Raw genomic sequence first — 23116 nt, 5'->3', positions numbered from 1 at the left:
CTGTGAGTATTGTACTAAGTAAGTGAAAATATACTCACGATAATCGATTAGGTAAATGGCTAATTGAATTAGTGACAGCAAAAACCTTTGTATAAAAGCTGTTTTGTAATCTGTTTTGGGTCTGGAATTTTTGAGAGAGATCACGCAGTCTTCATCTGAGAAAGAGCAATCTGAGAGACAGAAGAGCTTCAGAAGATTCTGCAATAACCCAAGCACAGATCCAAGAATGATTGATGGTTGACTCTACCATGAAGGATCTTGCTTGATTCAAGGAGCATCAAGTCAAATCTGCACAACTTAGGTGTTTTCGTTTCTTGTTTTGTTTTCTGTGTCTTTGATTACAGTAGCTTCAGTGGTTGAAGTGTGGACCTAGGTGCAATTGTGTGGATGCATTGCTCCTAGGGGAAGTTCTTGATTGTTGAATCAAGTTCTTGGGTTTTGGGGGTTAGAATTACATAGGTGTGCTTGTAATTCTTGGAACCTTTCTGTTTAATGGAATCCTCCTAAGTGTGTTACTTAGGAGAAGACTGGATGTAGATTCTTTTTGAATCGAACCAGTATAAATTGTGTGTCTTGCTTCTTTCTTCTCTCTTTTAATTCTCCTTGATTGTTTTAAAACAGTCCATTAACCCAGAACTGTGTGATTGATTAACTAAGCTTTAAACCTTAAAGACTCCTTCAAGATACACTTTAAACAAGTGAGAAACTCATTAATCAACACAGATCCCTTTGTGGTTAAGAGTATTAGACAGATCTCTTTTAACAAAAGTCGCCTGGGCGAGATCTGCAACAGGGGCACTCTACGAGCTCTCGCCTAGGCGAGACTCCCTCGCTTGGGCGAGACTCCCTCGCTTGAGCGAGATCACTCTTCGCCCAAAATCGAAATCCCTCGCCTGAACGAGAACGCGAGTAGAGGACACCAAGTTTTCTTCGAGAACTCGGTTGGGCGAGTCACTCTCACCTGAGCGAGACAGCGTGTCGCTCAAAACAAGAGCCCTCCACCTGGGCGAGCTGCTCGAACAAAACATGGGCGAGTCTCAACCATTCTTGCCTAGGCGAGACGAGCTCGCTTGGGCGAGAATAATAGTACTTGCCACTGTTACGCGCATGCAGCAGGAACTCACACTCAATAGCAACATACCAGAACTCAACAAGCCAGTTTATACTATCCAAAACATCAATCAGATAAAAAAAAATCATTGTACGGACCAAAGACATGCAAAAATAGCTCTTAAAGACTCAAAACCTAACTTCCCTTACCTCTATATTGAGCACCAAAAGCAAACAGATCTGAGCTAAGAGGTACTACACTCCAGGAACTCGAACAGTGAACTGTGAAAGCCAGGACAATACGAGGTGAATACTTAGAACCCTACCCAACCAACATATTCAAACAGCGAAATGAGAAGGGAATAGACCAAAGGACTCTGAAGTTCAACTTACCAGAAGGTACTAGATGGGTTTCGTTAGCTCGAAGGTGGATGAAGATCGTGCCCTAGCAGAGCTCCTAGCAGAAGACAAAAGAGGAGAGGAAATTGTTTTCTAAAAAAGGAGGCAAGAGCATACTGAATGAGCTGAAAAGGGTATTGGGGTCCTACAGCTGGCCTTGGGCCTACGAAGGGGCTAGGCCCAACACATAAAACTGAAAATGGGGCTTACAACATGACCCAAATACAAAATCCAACTTAACAAAAAATACTTTTGTGGTCCTTTATTTACGGGTTGGCTTACCAACCTGGCTCACCACGAGTTCAACCCGGGTGAGTCAGGTTCTAGGTAAACCAAGTCAAAAATCAACCCGTATTGAAATTTGTAAAAAACTTTCTACCCAACCTCCCCGAACCATATATATATATATATATATATATATATATATATATATATATATATATATATATATATATATATATATATATATATTACACACCTTTTATATTGTTGCAACCGTTTATTTCATATAAAAGACATACTAGTGTTTTTAAAATATTTGAAGGGATTAATTTATTATATATGGGTGTTGTCAATATATTTAATATATATATATATATATATATATATATATATATATATATATATATATATATATTCATATCAATTTAACAATGAAACTAGAATTGTATATTTTGAAAATGCAAAAATAAAAGTGTTGTAATTAAATATTGAAGGTTCAAATTCTCCAAAATAGGTCACTATACTACTTAAATATTAGTGTATCAATAACGTTAAAAAATGCCCTATGTAGTTCCTTTCTAGAATACAAATTATTTGTCAAACGAAACTTTTTATGGGATTAAAATAAGGTTTTTTTTTTCTTATTGCGTGTGAACAACAAATTATCTATAATTTTTTCCAATTTGAAATTTGACAAGCATCTCAAGACCTTTGTATTTTTGTTGGGTCAACGATCTCTACAACAATTTTTATGTTATTTTTCATTTTCAAAATTCAAATTAATCTGCGCATAAAATATCTATTCAAATAATAATGGGCATAAAATTGTAATGCATGAAGCTTTCCAAATAAAGATGCAACTCACCGTTTGCGCTTTTTCTTAGAAGCTAAGGTGGCAATTTTGAAATTATAGCTATATAAATATAAAAAAAAATTTGGAAGGAGAATCATAGGATAAGACTTTTATATTAGTGAGATCTATGTTGAAAAATTTGTATTCGAATAGATTGAAAAAATTGACCATTTTTTAAGTATAGTTGTATCTAATAGACTAATACCACCACCAACATAAAATCGATGATTTTTGGAAGGAAATTCATAAGAGAAGGTCTCATGAATTTACTAAAGTTTTATTTTCATTCTTGTTGAATCTACCTCATAAATTTTCCTTACAAAACCCATAAAAGAACCATAAAAAATTAAAGGTTTTTATATTATTCTTTTATGACATAAAACATAGTGTGAAAATGAAGATAGCGATTGATTGATTCTATTGACCATAAAGTTTTTCAAAAAAGTGTACAAGTTACGAAACCATAGTAAGCTAAAAAGTTCTTGTGTTTTTCCAGAAAAACACACACATATGTATGCGTTTATTCACACTAGAACATTTTGCAAACACATAGAAGATTAAAGTTTATCCTTTTCTCATGTTTTCGTCACATAAATCGCGATTTTCAACCAAATTTATATGTATGAGAAAAAGAAAGTAAACTAATGAAGGTTATACTCTTATTTAATAAAATCTAGTTAGCTCATAGAGACACGGTTTTTAATCAGCATGTACTATTATTTTTAATAATAAAATTAGTTAACTCAATTTTGACATTACTTATAACATTAAAAAAAAATGTGAAAATGACTTGCTTGTTGTGCTGCACTCAATAATTTTGTATCATTTAAGAATCGGTATTTAAAAATAAAACTGACTTAAATAAAGATAATATTTTGAATACGGTGATTGAGCATGATATAATTTTAAACTATTTGAGGTTGAAATAACTTAATTTTTATGTAATTGAAAAGTAAAGATTATATTCTATAATAATTACAAAAAAGCAAAACCCTAATCTGTAACTAATTTTATCAAACTTGGTTTAATTATATGTTGACTTGATTGGGTATTCAAGATGTCAACCATATAATCGGCGAGAGATGTTGTACTTTTGTGATCATGGACCTAAACGTTGAATATTTTGAAGAAAACAGTGTGTGACTGCAAAATTAGTATTTGTTTAACCTATTTTTTCTAATCAGTACAAACATATTCATTTCAAAGGTACAAATTGTAACGTATACTAATGCACTAAATATATTTTTATCTTTTAAATTTTTAAAGAAAATTGAAGTTAGATGTTTTTAAAATTTTAATTCAATAAAATATTAAATGAATTTAACAAAATTTCGTTAAAAAATTAGATTTACATAATTCTAAAATTGAAAAACTAAATTAGATTAAAATTTTAAAAATAAAATAATTCTAATTTTTATTAAAATTAAAAAATTAAAAATATATTTAACCTATAATTATTTATGATGGAACAAAATTAAAAATAAAGAAATAGTACTAGGTACATAACATATTTATATTAATCCAACTACCACATAGCAATAACAGAGCAAGCACACAAAGCTCTGTACCCAGATATATGGTGTTCACAATTCCACATACGTCATAAATATTATTAATTTATTTTATGTACTTGACGTGTTGAGAACAGTTTACCAAACAAACATATATTAATGACCTCTCCTATAATTTAAAATCATATATGAGTATAATTTTACTAATTAATATATATATATATATATTACTATTTTTATCCTCACGAGTTATAATCACGAGTTAATTTAATTTAAAATATTTAACAAGATATCAACAATATATATTACAAATTATACTATTATATTAAGACTCTCCACCATTTATATCATATAATTGTGCTTTTTAATGTAAAATTTTTAAATAAAAATTAAATACTCAATGAAAAATTTAAATAAAAATATTCCAAATTATAAGGTAATCAATATTAAAAAATTATCAAATAACAATTAAATTTATAGGAAAAAAAATCATCAAATAACTGTTACTCCTACGTAACAAGTCATTGACTAGACACGTAAATATTTTTTTTCTAAATTAAAAAATATATATATATATATATATATATATATATATAAATAAATAAATAAATAATTAAAAATCACAACTGGTATATCATACTTAATTATTTAAATTATTATAAAAAAATTAAATTAAATAACATTAACAAAAATTAAAATTTTATCGAACAAAATAAAATATTAAAATTGAATTAATAAAATTAAACAAAAAAAACTAAGTATTTTAACCCATTTAAAATAACTTCTATATTAATAATAATTGATTTTATTAATTATCAGAAATTTAACTATTTACTTTTACGTTAAAGCAATAACACACAAAATCTAGAAGATAAGAAAAAGTTGACATAAGATAAAGTCCCAAACTAAAATCATCAATGTACAAGGTTTCTTCTTGAGTTCTATTCCGTACAGAACTTTGCCGTCTTTTAGGAACTTTTCTGAATTAGTTGAAAGAACCCAAAAATTCAAACATAAAATAAGTAGTGTTTGTATACAAGTCTAGTTTATATATTAAATAAATACGATCAGATAATCTTTATTGTTTAAAAGTTCACTGGATTATATAGATTTTAAAGGATCTAAAGATATTTTCATCTTTCGAAATAAATTTTAAACAAAATGTAAAATGCTAAATAAATCAATTTGGAATCTTAATTAAATTTAAAAAGTGGTTCTTTGAAGTACTATTTTTATTTTTATTTTTTTAATTTTGTAGATACATTATCTTTCTAAAGATTGTTTATTTTTATTTTTCAAATTTATAAGAAGTTGTAAGTTTTGTACGGTTAAATATATTTTTGGTTTTTTAAATTTAAGTAAAAGACTAAATTAGTTTTTTTAAGTTTTTTATCCAATCTAGCCTTCTAATTTTATAAATATGTGAATTTAGTTCTTTTAACAAAATTTTGTTAAATTTATTTGATGTTTCAAATATGTTTTATACTAATATTTAAATTGTTTACACGGTTTCAAATAAGGATCCTATAGATTAAACAAAATCTAAATCTTTAAAATTAATTTTCAAAGACAAACATGAATGAAGTATGAGTGATTTTGATACCAATCGTTAGAAACCAATAGTTATAATCTTAATATTGATTTTAGCGATCAATTATAAATATTATCTCATACCTACAAATATGTTGTAAATTGAATCCGACTTAATGATAATATTATTATAGCACCGTTGATCCTCTAATCTTACTTCTGTAGAGCACCTCCTGTATTTCCTTATAGGTTTTCTCTCCTAATAAAGAGAAAGGAATAGGAATAGAAACTTACGTTGTGTGTGTGCTATCAGAAAGGAACTATGACCCTTTAAATAACCTAATTTGGTTAATTACTTTAAGATTCAGTATTTCTAATTTGGCTCTTCATTGTAAGGCCCATTTATTTTCTGCCTTTTATTTTCTGCCTTCAACGTACTCTTCGTAAGTCCCGCTAGGGTTCGTACTGATAAACCTGTTTAACTCTGTCCGCTTCACTTTCACAGGGTTGTAATCTCTTTCTAGAGCCGTGGTGTTCCGTTGTTCGGTGTCGAGATCTCATTCTAACTCATTCCAGGTAAGGGAAGCTAGGGATCTTTGTTAAAGTCTGTTTCTTGCACATTTTGCCACTGTTTTATGATTTGTACGATTGTGGTGCCATTGTGAAATATTGAATGGATGTATACTGTTGTTTGGAGTGTGTTTGGATGGATGTGCAAGATGAACAGTGGCGAGACTTGACATTCTTGCCCAAGCGACCCGGCCTCGCCTAGGCGAGACTTACAGAAACAGGCCCAAACTCGCGCTCGATCTCTCGCTCAGGCGAAGAGCTTTCGTTTGAGCGAGACACCATCCGCTCAAGCGAGAGAGACTCGCTTAAGCGAGGACGCATGGGGGCTTGAGGTATGTTGCTATATGCGTAGCTCAGGCGAGGAAGCTCTTTTTAGGCGAGGGGTATTCTCGCCCAAGCGAGTAACGGCTCGCTTAAGCGAGAATCCGCGAGTCTCGCAGGGTTTCCCTGATGACAGTCTCGCCTAAGCGAGACCTTGTGGCTTGTGCGAGACTGGCACAAAACCTCTCTATATAACTGTTTCTTTCATGTTTTGGGTCCTTTAATTGTATGTTTGGGTTGGTATGCTTTACCTTGAGTATGAACTATATGAATTGAGTGACCTTGTATGAATAAGATGGAATTATGATTCATGAGTATTAACGTGAGGTGAGCATGATGTTTGTATAGGGTGATTCATGAAATTAAAATGATGAGTTTGGTATGGATTTGACACGAGACATGGGTGAAGGTGGATTAATGAATGTGGTATGGTGTCGGTATGAAATACACTTCTATATTCGTGATTTGTGAAGGATGAGTGGAATGGATTCAATATGGAATACAAGTGAGGATGGATTGTAAAGGTTGACATGAGATATATACCTGTGCATGTTAAATATTCCTTGTTTGATTATGTTTGGTCCATGGTCAGTGCGTAATTCCTTGAAATCTCTAGGTGGGGTTTCAGGGTCGCGCTTCAGTGGTCGGGACGTAATTCCATGGCTCCTGTTAGTGGGTGTCCATGGTGGTGCCCCATCTATATAATTTGGTAAGGATTCAAGGTAAGGATTGTATTCTAACACTAAGGAGTTAGTTAATCTCACTTAGAGCGGACTGACTCTTGTGGTGAGAGTAGCAGGAGGCTTGAAATTCATTAAGGGCTAACCTTGTGTGTGGGGAATTGATTCATTGTAACACTTGTAACACATAGCTCAGGGGTGAGCAGAGGTATCCACCACAAGTGCAAGCATCCGCTGAATCCGACTAGATTATATGTAATCCGAATGAGTCGAGTCGAGTCTTAGTGTATTGATTGAAAGGTCATAACATGCTTGGATGGTATATGTATATTGGACTGTGATGATATATTTGATTGTATGATAAAACTATTTTTGGCTCTAGCTTGCCCTTCTGTTTTGTTGTGTGTTCTGTTGTGTGGTTCTCTCTTTTGCGATGATCATCAACTTGTTGATGTGAGCAGATGCGAGGAACACCCGTGGCCAACAGGGAGGTGATGGCTCCGCTGCTTAGTCGACTAGACTTGGACTTTTCTTTTTATGTCTTTTGCTAGGGCTATGACCCATGTATTATTTGATATGTACTGTGTTTCTGGTTACTTTAGACCTCGTACTGTGTCTTGTTTGGCATTGTGGTGTGCCCTAGGATTTCTTTTTTTATAACTCTTGGATACCTTTAGGGAGTGAGTCCATACTCTGCATCTCTGCTCTTATTATTATTTTGTGTGACGTGTCATTGAAGTAAGTTCATTTATTTAAATGAGACGTTACAATCATCAAATTAGAAATTACTTAATGGTTTCTACACAATTTTTATTTTCATGACATATGTCTTTAGCTAAAACTTTAATTTAATCAGATCACTTTATTATTTGACTAAATAAATAATTACTCTAACACATATAATTATGTATCATATATATGTATGACCTCAACATTCGTCACATAAATCGTGATTTTCAACCAAATTTATATGTATGAGATAAAGAAAATAAACTAATGAAGGTTATACTCTTATTTAACAAAATCTAATCTAGTTAGCTCATAGAGACAAGGTTTTTAATCAGCATGTACTATTATTTTTAATAATAAAATAAGTTAACTCAATTTTAACTCAATTTTGACATTACTTATAACATTAAAAAAATGTGAAAATGACTTGCTTGTTGTGCTGCACTCATTAATTTTGTATCATTTAAGAATCGGTATTTAAAAATAAGACTTACTTAAATAAAGATAATATTTTGAATATGGTGATTGAGCATGATATTATTTTAAACTATTTGGGGTTGAAATAACTTATTTTTTATGTAATTAAAAAGTAAAGATTATATTCTATAATAATTAAAAAAAGCAAAACCCTAATCTGTAACTAATTTTATCAAACTTGGTTTAATTATATATTGACTTGATTGGGTATTCAACATGTCAACCATATATAATCGGCGAGAAAAGTGATTTGGGGTTTGATGTTGTTGTATTTTTGTTGGATATTTTGAAGACAACAGTGTGTGACTGCAAAATTAGTATTAGTTTAACCTATTTTTTCTAATGAGTAAAAACATATTCACTTCAAAGGTACAAATTGTAAAATATATTTAAAAATTAGCTTCTTTTTTTAAATTTTAATTGAATTTAATCGTTCAAACTCTGTAAATTTAATTTTTTTAATTAATTTAATATAATTTTTTTAATGAACTTTTATTAAATTTGTTTAACGTTTAAAATATATTTTATGATAATATATTAAATAAACTTAAAAAAATCTCGTTAAAAAGTTTAGTCCAGACAATTTCAAAATTAAATCAAAAATTGTAAAAATATTAATACTAACTTTTATTAAAAATTAAAAAATTAAAAATATATTTAATCCATAATTATTTAAAAGAGAGTAAAATTAAAAATAAAAAGAAATAGTACTACGTACATAATATATTTATATTAATCCAACTACCACATAGCAATAAGAGAGAAAGTACGGAAAGTTGTGTAGCCAGATATATGGTGTTCACAGTTCCACATACGTCAAAAATACTATTCATTTATTTTTATGTACTTGACGTGTTGAGAACAGTTTACCAAACAAACATATATTAATGACCATTCATTATAGCTTCTCCTATAATTTAAAATCATATATGACTATAATTTTACTAATTAATATATATATATATATATATATATATATATATATATATATATATATATATATATATATATATATATATATATATATATATATATATATATATATATCACCAATACTATTTTTATCCTCATCTATTCTGATAGTAAATATAATCACGAGTTAATTTAATTTTAAATATTTAACACGATATCAATAATATATGTGAGAACCTCTCTTTAACTCTCTTTCTTATCCATAAACCCTCTTTCTCCTACCAACTTCACATAAATAACACTTCACCCTCACCTTGCACCCTTCTCTCTCTACCAGAAGACATTCTGAATTTTCATCCAAAAGTCTGAATCATTCTCTTATGTTACAAAATTCAGACCTGAAACTAGTTCAGGACCACTTCCTCAAGCTGAACCTCCCCTCCTTACGCGTAAGTCAATCTCAATTTCTCCCTTGCCTTCCAATTTTCGAATTTTGAGTACTTCAATCTTTCTGGGTTGAGTTTGGGCATGTTCTTACACTTAACATTTGTAATTCAGTACCCTAGGTTGTGAGATTGAGGTGCCCCTAATTGGAAGAGTTCTTACTTGTGATAATTGCAAAGGTAAGGGAAACTAACCATTTCTACTCCAATTCGTATAGAAATATGCTTGATGAGTATGAATTACATGTTTGAGTGTTGAAATGATGTTTGAATTGCATGAATTGGTGAGTGTCGATTTGTGTGTGAAGAATCTGGGCTTCTGCATGTGGGAACAGGTTCGTAATCTGGTATTTTTGCCTAGGCGAGTGACTCTCGCCTGAGCGAAAACATCAGAAAACCCACCCTTGTTCTTGCGCGAAGCCTCGCCTAGGCAAGTTGAGGTCGCTTGAGCGAGAGACACTCTCGTCTAACCGAACCAGCTTAGCCTGAGTGAGAGTTCACCCATGTTTTTATTTTTGCCACTGTTAGAGCTTCGCTCAGGCGAGACTGACTCGCCTAAGCGAGATGGCCTCTCGCTTGGGCTAGATTGTCTAGCTTGAGCGAGAATCACTGCAGTGGGAGGTTTGTGGTTCTGTTGTAAAGAACGAAGTTATATGTCTAAATGAAACTTTGCACCTTTAGTCTCTTATATACTTGAAATGTTATGTTAATATTTTGTGTGGTGAAATTTGATGAACATGAATTAAGAGAGGTTGTGGTTGAATGGAATTTCAAGGGAAATTCAGATGTGTATGTTAGTGTGTGTAAGGACGAGAGGAATCCGTAGTGGTTGGTATCCTGAAACTCCAATAATCATTCACGCTCAGATAGAGCAGAATGGATTATGTCGTGAGGAGTAGCAGGAGGTCCTAGTCTTTGGACTTGATCAAGTCCTAGAAGCGAAGGGGACTTACCCTGGGAACGGTCGGGTGATAACCCCTTGTGTCCAGACTCTGCAGAGTTTGGGAACCGTTACAGGTGCAAGCCACGAAGAGCTCCAATGTCTTTTACATAATCCAGATATTGAGTCTAGAGTCATGTATATTATACTGTGTTATGGAAGCTTAACTGTTTATGGCGAATATGATAAGTTCTGATTGATACTCAATATTAAACTGCATGAATTCTCTTATTCAAGTTAGCTTACCTTTCTTGTTTATGTTTGTTTTTCCTTGTGTGTTCCCCTTTGCAATGATCACCTACGGTTGGTGTGAGCAGAGCCAAATCCAGATGAAGACACCCCTCTTTTGAGCAGGAGTTGATATTTTGCTTGAATGTCCCGTGGTAGTTGTGGGTCAGATACTGTAGAATCTTGAGATGTGTAGTTTAGCCCCTTTTCTTATATACCTATATTTGCCTTGAGAGATTTATATGGTTATTTTGGATGACTATACTAGTTGTATATATATTTATATATGACAGTTATTTCCTATTATCTATTATGTTTGATCATAATATAATGTTTTATTTAGTAATGTGAAAACTATTAAATGGGATGTTACAATATATATATATATATATTACAAATTATACTATTACATAAGATTCTCCACCAATTATCTCATATAATTGTAATTTTTAATGTAAACTTTTTAAATAAAAATTAAATACTCAATGAAAAATTTAAATAAAAATATTCTAAATTGATAAGGTAATCAATATTAAAAAATTATCAAATAACAATTAAATTTATAAAAAAATTATCAAATAACTGTTATTACGTAACAAGTCACTGACCATTCAAGTAAATATTTTTTTTGTAAATTATTAAATAAAGAAATAAATAATTTAAATTTACGAATTGATAACATATCAGTGTTACTTAATTATTTAAATTATTATAAAAAAAATTAAATAAAATTTAGAAAATTAAAATTTTATCGAACAAAATAAAATATTAAAATTGAATTAATCAAATTAATCAAATATAAAAACTAAATATTTTAACCCATTTAAAATAACTTCTATATTAATAATAATTGATTTTATTAAATATCAGAAATTTAACTATTTAATTTTACGTTAAAGCAATAACACGAACAAATCTAAAAGAAAAGAAAAGGTTGACATAAGATAAAGTCCAAAACTAAAATCATCAATGTAGAAGACTTCTTCTTGAGTTCTATTCCGCACAGAACTTTGCCGTCGTTTATGAACTTTTCTGAATTAGTTCAAAGAGCCCAAAAAATTCAAACATAAAATAAGTCTTGTTTTTTATACAAGTCTAGTTTATGTAACACCCATTTAATTAAGTATGCGAAATTAAAGGAAGCGTTATGAGAAAGATAACATAAAAGCACAGACGGGGAGTTTTAAACTCAACTCCATACAATCCATAGCACACCACGATGTCCAAAAGAAAACTAGATGAAGAGTTAACCCAAGTACATAAATCTAAGGACGAACAATTACATGGGTCGCAGCCCTAGATAAAATCATATGAGAATATAAACTAGTCCATGCGGACTATGCAGCGGAATCTCCACCCCTGTTGCCTACGGTGTTCCTCACATCTGCTCACACCAACAAGTTGATGATCATCGCAAAAGAGAGTACCACACAGCAGATCACACACAAAGAAAGTAGGGTAAGCTATAGCACAAAAGAATTCATCAATCAAATCAGATATAATTCCACAATACCATACATTCAAATCAACCAAGCATGTTATGACTGTTCAAGCAATACACTACGACACGACTCGACTCATCCGGATACATATAACCATGGTCGGATTCAGCAGACGCTTGCACTTGTGGTGGATATCTCATCTCACCCCCGAGCTATGTGTTACAAGTGTTTCAATGAATCAATTTTCCCTCACCACAAGGTTAGCCCTTAATGAATTTCAGGCCTCCTGCTACTCTCACCACAGGAGTCAGTCCGTTCTAAGTGAGACTAATTGATTCCTTAGAGTGTTAGGATGCAATCCTTACCTTGAATCCTTACCTAGTTATACAGATGGGGCACCACCATGAACACCCACTAACAGGGGCCATGGAATTATATCCCGACCACTGAAGCGCGACCCTGAGCCCACCTAGAGATCCCAAGGACTTACGCATTAACACAGACCAAACATCCTTAATCAATCAAACAGATTTGGCATGCATACACACAATATATGTACATATACGTCTCATACAATTTCTCATAATACACCTCTTTCGTACTCCCAACCAAACCATGCCAACTCATTATTCTCGAACCCAGAATATGGAACTCTGCCTCATATCATTACCATGCCATATCGATACCAACCTCTTTCATGTCTCATGCCGAACTCATATCAAACTCATCATCTCAATTTCATGAACCATCTCATACATATATCATGCTCACATCATGTTAAAACGTATAAATCATAACTCTCATACCATCCCATTCATAAAAGTCATTCAATTCATATTCTTAAAGGTAATAACCAACCAAGCACATAATCAACACTTTAAATCAAGGAAAACTTCAAGGCCAACCACCTTCTCGCCCAGCTTCTCGCTCAGGCAGCAGGATCTCGTCCAGGCGAGGAGGACCCTCGCTCAGGCGAGCTTTCCTCGCCTAGGCGAGAGCTCGACTTTCTGTACAGGGACTTTGCGCGCGTTCTTGCTCAGGCGAGACTTTCCTCGCCTAAGCGAGACGTCGCTCACTCAAAAACTACACTGGGTCGCCTGGGCGACCATTCGTGGAAAAAGATTTAGGCGAGCCTCTGTTAGTCTCGCCTAGGCGAGACTAGCTCGCTCGGGCGAGTTTATCAGTGTTTGCCACTGTTTTCACCTGTAACAGACTCGAAGGCACATTCCAAACAACAATCCCACCGTATCACACATTCATAGCAACAAGCAAACGTGAACAATCACCAACCACGTGAAATGACAGACTCTCACCAAACAAATAGGAGGGTTCTAGCTTCCCTTACCTGGAAAATGGCAAGCACGAGATCTCGACCCTAAACAGCGAAGAACGATAACACAAGGGGCGACTCAAGGTGCTGGAAAGAAAAGAGAAACAGGGGAAGAATGAGTTACTCAACGTAACTGTAGCAGAACTACAAGTACGGTTGGAAGGATACTTACATGGAGTACAAGTTCTCTTAGCTCAACGTGACAGCGGAAGCAAACCCTAGCGCAGGGGGTTAACGGCTGCAGTCTTAGGTTTTCTGAAAATGAGAGAAAAGTCAGACTTAGGGCAACGAAGGGTGGTTTTATCTACTGGGCCAGCTCTTAGGCCCACTTACAAGGACAGCCCTTTTAGTTTAGGGCAGAAAGATAAGGGGCAATCTTAACGGGCCTTACAATTTATATATTAAATAAATACGATGAGATAATCTTTGTTGTTTAAAAATTCACTGGATTATACAGATTTTAATGGATTTAAAGATATTTTCATCTTTCTAAATAAATTTTAAACAAAATGTAAAATGCTAAATAAATCAATTTGGAATTTTTATTAAATTTAAAAAGTGGTTCTTTGTACTATTTTTATTTTTATTTTTTTAATTTTGTAGATAAATTATCTTTCTAAAGATTGTTTCTTTTTTTTCATATTTATGAAGAACTTGTAATTTTAGTACCGTTAAATATATTTTTGTTTTTTTAAATTTAAGTAAAAAATTAAATTAGTTTTTTATATGAATCACATCATAATTCAAATAGAGAAGGACTAATGCATCACTTTGCTGTAATTATTTTTTATTTTTATTTTTTAAAGTTATTAGTTTGTTTAAATATGACCAATTCATTGTAAAATTGACTTACCAAATTATGTTTTGGTTTAATCAATTCATGAGCTCTAGTTTAGTTTTCATTCAAGTTATAATAATGGTCATTGCAACTTAGTAATTAGCTTTTGAGAGACCAAGAGGATGCCTGGCTGAATTATTTTGAATGACTTTTGGGTTGCCATAATTTCAGTTACAATAAGCTATTAAATAGTATGATCACTAATATTTTTCGTAAAATGTAATCTCAATTTATGTGTCTTTTGTAATTCAAAATTCTAATGGTTAAGGTGGAATGTAATTCTAATTCGTAATAAGCTGAACCATTTTTTATCAATGAAATCAAGTTAAGCTTTGTTCAGAAATTCTATTTTTTATCTAATAGTGAGAGTTATTCTCCTAGTTCTTGAGTGATTCAAGAACCCTTGGCTGTATCAAAGGATTTTTCCATCATTTGTGTGTTGCCTCCTTTGGAAAATTCTTTCCTTCCACTTTTGGATTCACCTCTTATTTCTTTCTTCTTCACCCAATTTTTAAAAAGAATACTCAATTTTGCACACAAAAAAAAAATCTCGTAGTCATAACTGGTTCTAACCCTAAAGATCCTAAGTTAGTCCTTATGCAATGGGATTCACATTAGTTTTTCTATAAGTTTTTTATCCAATCTAGTCTCCCAATTTTATAAATATATGAATTTAATTCTTTTAACAAAATTTTGTTAAAAATTTATTATATCGTTAAATTTTGTTAAATATACTTGAAAACCAAGCGCATGTTTAACATTTTTTTAATTATTGTGAGAGTTGATATTTGAGAATATCTAATAATGATGTATTTCGTGTCATTCTTGATAGTAAACATCTTCTTTTTCTTTATATGATTTTTTTTATAAACTTATAGATATAAAAAAATATATTTATCATTGTTTGGGAAAAGATCGAAAGGGTTGTTTTATTATCAACAATTTATTTTATGATGTAGAATTTTTCTTAATTTTCAAAAACATATTTATTTTCTAATTTCCACATTTTTATTTTCATTCTTAATTGGTTTACGTGTTTTTTTTCCAATGACGGATTCTCATCAAACGTGCATTTGTAGAGAAAATTCGAAAATCAATGCATTTTTACAAAAAAAAAAAACAAATTTTATTGTAAATTTTATTATGTTTATATATATATATATATATATAATTTTTTATAAATAATATAATATAATAGAAAAGATAAAGTATAATAATTTTTATTCTTTATAAATATAATTAATTAAAACTTAATAAAATATTTATTTTTTATTCTAAGATAATAAATATTTATAATATATTAATAAAATTAATTTTAAAAATATATTTAATCTATTATACCATCACATCATTCACAAACTCATAATTTTTTTTTAAACTCTTTATCCATTTCTTCAAATTAGAGTCCAATTTTTCTGTTTAGCTTTTTTTGTTGTTCTTTGCTAAACATTAAAAATACATTGTTTTGGTACTTTAAAAATAATTTAATATATTTTAAAATTAATGACCATCAATGTATTTTGAAAACACAGCAGAGGAACAACAGAAAAAAATCAGTAAAGAGTTCAAACTCTTTCAAATCCCTTAATCCAAACAACACCACAATCTCATGTCGATCTACTCATTCTCCCTCACACACACTCCCCAGTTCAAACACACCCTTAAAAATTTAATTATGACTTTCTGTATAGATTTAGTAAATATATAAGAATATAAATAAATCTTAAAAATGACACTTGATTATTTAAATATTAAAAGCTGAAGTTATAAATAAATAAAAAATCATTAATTAAGTTTTGTGATATAAAAGCTAGCAGCTCTTACTTTTTTACGATTGACCAATCTTTATGTCTGTTTGAATATTGAAGTACACTTGAAGTAGATGACAACAATTCCTATCCAATCAAAAATCTTAATCATCTTTTGTCATGTTCTTAAGTCATTTTAGATACTAACTTGCACGAGGGGAGAAACATGCTTACATATAAAATCTTTTTCCTAAAAACAGGGTGTTAACTCTAATTTTACAATTGTGGTTTATCTCCTTTTACAAAGATCATTAATATTAAGGATGAATTAAATTTGAAAACAAATATTTCTTAAAAGGAAGGACATGATGTAGAATCATTTAATAGGATGCATGTCGAAAAAAAATTGAAAAATTATTTGAAGTGTAGATTATTAAAATTTTCTTACTTTTATGTAAACTCTTTTAATTTTTTTAAACCATCTCTTGAAAGATTCATAAATAAACATTGGCCATCCAATTAAACTTAGGCCAATCATTTGCGACTAAGGCAACGCATTTTTGGTTAAGGAAAAGTAAAAAGGAGACATTATTTGATAAGCATGAAAGATGTCAATTTAACATTGCAAAGAAAGATACTCAAGTGATGAATACATCTTAGCATTAAATCTATCAAATTAAAAAACTCATTTAATTATTTTCACTAGATGTCGATTTTGCAAAAAAAAACAAATCGAAAATGTACTTTGTATATTTTCAAAATATAATAATACTTTAACTAATTTGTTTCCACCACACTATAGGCCAGTTTTTAGTAGATTTTCAATCTACAACCCTATTGAACTACCTCATGTGCACAATATACTTAAAAACAGTAATATAAAAGAATTACTTCTGAAAGCTACAATAACTAAACTTTCTGTTATGACAAGATGAAAAGAAACAGATTAAGAGAAAAAGAAGACACACAAATTTACGTGGTTCAGTCAATGTGATCTACGTCCACGGGGCAGTTCAAGAGTTTCTTATTTATGAATAATGATAGAGAGATACATGATACAAATGCATTTTAGCCTTATAAAAGAGTAAAAAATAACAGCCCCTTTAAACCTCATTACAACCCATAACTATATCATAAATATATGAAGTAAGGAAGATGAAGGGACAACATAACATTCAAGGCATCTTAACAATTCTCCACCTTGACTTGAATTTTCCCAAGTCATCAGTAACCAAGAACAACTCTCCTGCCTCTTCACCCCAAAGGGTCTCAAGCTATGCGAACATTCACCAAGTCCAAGCTATGCTTAAACTTGGCAGAAGACAAAGGCTTAGTCAACATATCTGCGGGATTGTCTACGGTGGATATCTTCTCTATCGAGAACGATTTGTTTTCAATTACATCGCGTATGAAATTCAACCTGACATCAATATGCTTTGATCTTTCGTGATAAACTGGATTTTTAGCCAAGCACAATGCATTTTGACTATCACAATAAAGTATACGCCTTTGCACATGCAAACCCAAGCTATCAATAAGACCTTGCAACCAGATACCTTCTTTAACTCCTTATGTCAAAGACATGTATTCTGCTTCAGTGGTAGACAAAGCAACAGTAGGCTGAAGTGTTGCTTTCCAACTAATAGCACAACCATAAAGAGTGAAGATATAACACGTCAAAGATATTCTTGTCACAAGATCTCCACCATAATCAGAATCTGCATAACCAATAAGACCACACTCAATATCATTGGAACCATAAACCAAGCATATATTACTAGTACCTTTTAAATATCGCATAATCCACTTCACAGCTTCCCAGTGAGCTTTCCCAGGATTACCCATAAATCTACTAACCACACTCACAGCATGAGCCAAATCTGGTCTTGTACAAACCATTGCATACATCAAGCTCCCAACAACACTCGAGTAAGGAACCTTATTCATATAATCCTTCTCTTCATCAGTACTAGGAAGAGTGCTGGCATCAAGTTTAAAATGTGTTGCCAAAGAAGTACTAACAGGCTTAGAATTCTCCATTTGAAAAGACTGCAACAACTTTTCAATGTATTTCTTCTGAGATACATAAAGTAGACCTGCATTCCTGTCTCTCCAAATCTCCATTCCTAAAATCTTCTTAGCTGCACCCAAATCCTTCATCTCAAACTCACTGTTTAACATAGCTTTAAGAGCATCAATATCAGTCTTGCTCTTAGCTGCAATTAACATGTCATCCACATATAATAACAAATATATATAGGAACCATCTTGCAACTTCCTACTATAAACACAATTATCAAACTCATTTCGAACAAAATTATAGGAAACCATAAAAGCATCAAACCTCTTGTACCACTGCCTCAGGCTCTATTTTAAACCATACAAGGATTTTTTTAGCACACACACATGGTTCTCTTCTCCAACCTCAAGGAATCCATATGGCTGCAACATATAAATTTGCTCCTCTAAATTCCCATGCAAGAATGCAGTTTTCACATCAAGTTGCTCTAACTCCATATCCAAAGTGCTCACCATGGCCAACAAAACTCGAATAGTCTTATGTTTTACCACAGGTGAAAACACTTCATGGTAGTCAATTCCCTCTTTTTGTGACAAACCTTTTGCCACAAGTCTTGCCTTGAATCTAGATGGTTCAACATCAAGAATCCCTTCTTTCTTCTTGAACACCCATTTGCATCCTACTGGCTTTACACCTTTAGGTAATGGTACTAACTCCCAGGTCTGATTTTTCTTAAGTGATTGCATCTCCTCATTCATGGCAATTAACCATTCTGATGCTTCTTTACTCTGGATTGCATTCTTATAGGATTTAGGCTCATCATAATAGAGATTTTCACCAACTGTCAAGGCATATGAAACAGAGTTAGTATCAACAACACATGTAACATCTGCATACCTTGCAGGTTTTCTGATTTCCCTTTTTGTTCTCCTTGTTGCTATACTTTGAGGTTCTTCTTGGACATTACTAGATTGATCTATCGGATCCAAATTTTCTTTATTTGAATCTTCAACCTCAAGCTCCACCTTTTGATGAACTCCCTTATTCCCTGCAATATTTTCAACCTCCTCTTTTTGGCCAAACATAGCAGACTCATTAAAGGTAACATCTCTGCTAATAATAAACCTTTTATTTCTATTATTTTCAGTACACCATAATATATATCCTTTGACACCCGTAGGATACCCAAGAAATATACATTTCATTGTCCTAGGCTCTAATTTACCATCATTCACATGAGCATAAGCAGGACAACCAAATGTACGTAAACCGGAATAATTAAAAGGTTTACCAGACTATACCTCTTGAGGAGTCTTTAAATCAATAGAAGTAGATGGAGACCTGTTCACCAAATAGACAACAGTATTAACTGCTTCAGCCCAAAATTCTTTTGAGAGACCAGCATTTAAACGCATGCACCGAGCATGTTGAAGTAGTGTTTGATTCATCCGTTCAGCGACACCATTCTGTTGTGGTGTATGTCGTACTGTAAGGTGCCTGACTATACCTGCTTCTTTGCAGTAATCATCAAACTTTGTATTGCAGAACTCCAGTCCATTATATGTTCTTAGAGTCTTGACTTGTTTCCTAGTCTGTTTCTCAACCATAGTCTTCCACTCCTTGAACCGTCCAAACACTTCATCCTTGGTCTTCAAAAAATACACTCAAACCTTTCTAGAGTAGTCATCGATAAAGGTCACAAAATATCTGCATCTTCCATGAGACAAGACAGGGGAAGGACCCCATAAATCAGAATGAACATATTGTAATTTTTCAGTTGAAGTGTGCTTACCGTGACAAAATTTCAGCTTGTGTTTTTTACCCATAACACAAGATTCGCAAAATTTCAATTTCCATGTCACCGCTCCACCCAACAATCCTTGTTTACTTAACACAGCAAGACCACGTTCACTCATATGACCCAATCTACGATGCCATAATTCTGTATTATCAACATGTTGCTCTAAGGAATGGGATACAAACACCGTTCCCTGAAAGGAATGGCCAAGCATAACATAAATTCCATGTTGTAGCTTTCCTTTCATGACAACCAGAGCACCTTTGGAAACTGTAATTTGTCTATCTTTTCCTGAAAAATTGTACCCTTGTTTGTCTAAGGTACCAACAAAGATCAGGTTCTTTCGCAAGCCAGGAACATACCAAGCATCAAACGTTCTAACAATGCCATCATACATTTTTATCTGCACAACGCCACTTCCTTTCACACCAAGCTCCTCATCATCACCCAACTTTACACTGCCATTCCATTCTTTAAATGAACTGAACAACTCCTTGTTAAAAGTCATGTGATAAGAAGCATCGGTATCCATGACCCATGTATCAGCAGAACCAATAGTGTTGACCGTCAAAACATCTCCGCCATCTCTTTCATCTGAGCTCTCACTTGAGACAACTGCACTAGAACGAGCAACAGTTGCTCTGACATTATTATTTCTTTCTTTCTTCAGTTGTGGACAATTCTTCCTTATGTGCCCCACCTCTTTGCACTTGTAACATCTCACTTTCTTTGACTTTGAAAGTGAATTACTGCGTGTATGACCCTTGCTACTATTTCCTCTTTCCATGCTTCTGCCTCTGCTAACTATCAAGCATGCATCATCCCCATTGGAACTAGAGACTCTTCTCTTCAGTTCTTTAGATTGCAAACTGTCTTTCACGTTGTTGACAGTAATACTATCCCTGTCATACAACATAGTATCAATAAAATTTTCATATGATTTCGGCAGAGAACATAACAAAATAATAGCTTGATCCTCATCATCAATTTTAACTCCAATACTCTGTAGATCTAAGATAACTCGATTAAAGTTATCAAGATGATCTCTCACAGATATATTCTCAGACATCTGCAACGTATAGAGACGTTGTTTCTGATACAACCGATTGGTTAAAGATTTTTTGTGGAATTTATCTTCCAACATCGTCCACATCCCTGCAGCTGTTGTCTCTTCACCCACCTCTCTCAGAACTTCATCAGTCAAACTCAAGAGAATCAAACTGTGTGCTTTTTCCAATATCAAGTTCTTCGCATCATTTGTCATAGTCGTTGGTAATTGATCTGCACCCTCTAGTGCTGCAGCGCACCCCTGATGCACCAGAACCGCCTTCATCTTCAATTTCCACAAAGTGAAATCATTCGATCCATTGAATTTATCAATATCGAATTTGTACGAAGACATTGTGTTTCTCCAGAGTAGGTCCCTAGTGTAACCTAGAGCTCTTGATACCACTTGTTATGACAAGATGAGAAAAAGAAGACACACAAATTTACGTGGTTCAGTCAATGTGACCTACGTCCACAGGACAGTTCAAGAGTTTCTTATTTCTGAATAATGATAAAGAGATACATGATACAGATGCCTTCTAGCCTTATAAAAGAGTAAAAAATAACAGTCTTTTTAAACCTCATTACAACCCATAACTATATCATAAATATATAAAGTAAGGAAGATAAAGGGACAACATAACATTCAAGACATCTTAACACTTTCTTATACAAGAACTATAAATAAATTTTCAGTTTAGACATTTTCAAAAACACGTGTGAAAATATTAAAGATTTACAATTTTAGAAAAAACCTATATGTAAACTTCATTAATAAATAAACAAAAAACTTGATACCAAAAGCTCAGATCCATTTATTTGAAAACTAAAACAAAAATATACTATTAATGTAAGATAAGAATGACACATTCATGATTCATCACGTCTTTTCTCTCCTTTTCTTTCTACCTTTTATTCTTTTTATTTTTATAAATAAATAAAATAAAAAAATCTCACGTGTCTATTTCACTTCTTATCCACGTTTTGGTCCTGATTTATCCACTCTCATTTCGTGTGCATTTTGCTTCCACGTGTTTTTCTTCTTGTTTTTACATCAAATAAACAATGAAACAACTATTTTATATCATGTGAGAGTGTTATAGGACAAAATGATGAAGTACTTGAAGCATTCATTTTCCTTTTCTTTAATATTTTTGCCTAACCATGACGTAGTACTTCCTTTCAATTCCTGGTAAGGAACTAGTACTTCCTTCTCTTACTTTGTATATTTATTACAAAAGTTCTATCTAGTGTTATAGAATATGTTAAGAATAATTAATAAATATTAAATTTTAAAAAATTTATAATTATTCATGATATTAAATGAATTTTTATATGTGTTATATCGTTGATTTTTTATTTTAGTTAGAAGATAAAAATACTTATAAGTGTTATATAATTAATAGTTTATTTAATATACACAAAAAAATTAAAACAAATTAAATAATAAAATCATTTTCCTTATATCTAAACACTGGATTTATTATTTTTTTAATTATTTTTAATTATTTAATTATATTTTAATTTCCGTTTATGTATTTTAAATAAATAAATTATAGTTGAACACGATTTATAAACATTTTTATCTAATAAAATCATATTAAATTATGAAAATTAAAATTTATTTAATGTTACGGTATACATTTTTATATAATTTAATGTTTATTAATTCTTTTGAAGAAAAAAAAAACTTATTTGTTGTAAGTATTATTGTGTATATTTATTGTATAAACTAGATTGGATGGAAAATAATACTTTATACTTCTTTAAAAAAACTATCCGTAATTGGTAATTTACTTATATATTATAATAAGTATTTTTAAATAAATAAAAAGTATGTTGTTAAGTTAAGTTGAAATAAATGTGTTTTTTTAGTCTGTAAAAATGCCATCCCCTATTTCTCTGATAACTTCAATCCCTACTTTTACAGTAGACAAACATCTTAATTTTATTATGTTTATTTTTCCTTTTTATGTTATGATATACTATAATTTATAAATCTATGATTCTCATTAACTTTAAATATAT

At 31.7% G+C, this 23116-nt stretch overlaps 1 long non-coding RNA gene across 1 annotated transcript; it reads left to right on the top strand.

Moving 5' to 3' along the window:
- The first annotated feature begins 9542 nt into the window (after positions 1-9542).
- LOC146883488 (uncharacterized) lies at positions 9543-11176 on the top strand. Its single transcript, XR_014984379.1, has 3 exons — positions 9543-9703; positions 9813-9877; positions 10955-11176. It is a non-coding gene; the product is annotated as an uncharacterized LOC146883488 (long non-coding RNA).
- The last annotated feature ends 11940 nt before the right edge of the window (positions 11177-23116 follow it).

Source organism: Vigna unguiculata, chromosome 9 (genome assembly GCF_037176805.1).
Source record: "Vigna unguiculata cultivar grain cowpea cultivar isolate G323 ecotype 2 chromosome 9, ASM3717680v1, whole genome shotgun sequence".
Lineage (NCBI taxonomy): Eukaryota > Viridiplantae > Streptophyta > Magnoliopsida > Fabales > Fabaceae > Vigna > Vigna unguiculata.
Note: the sequence above shows the minus strand (reverse complement) of the source record. Positions and strands in the feature narration are given on the sequence as shown.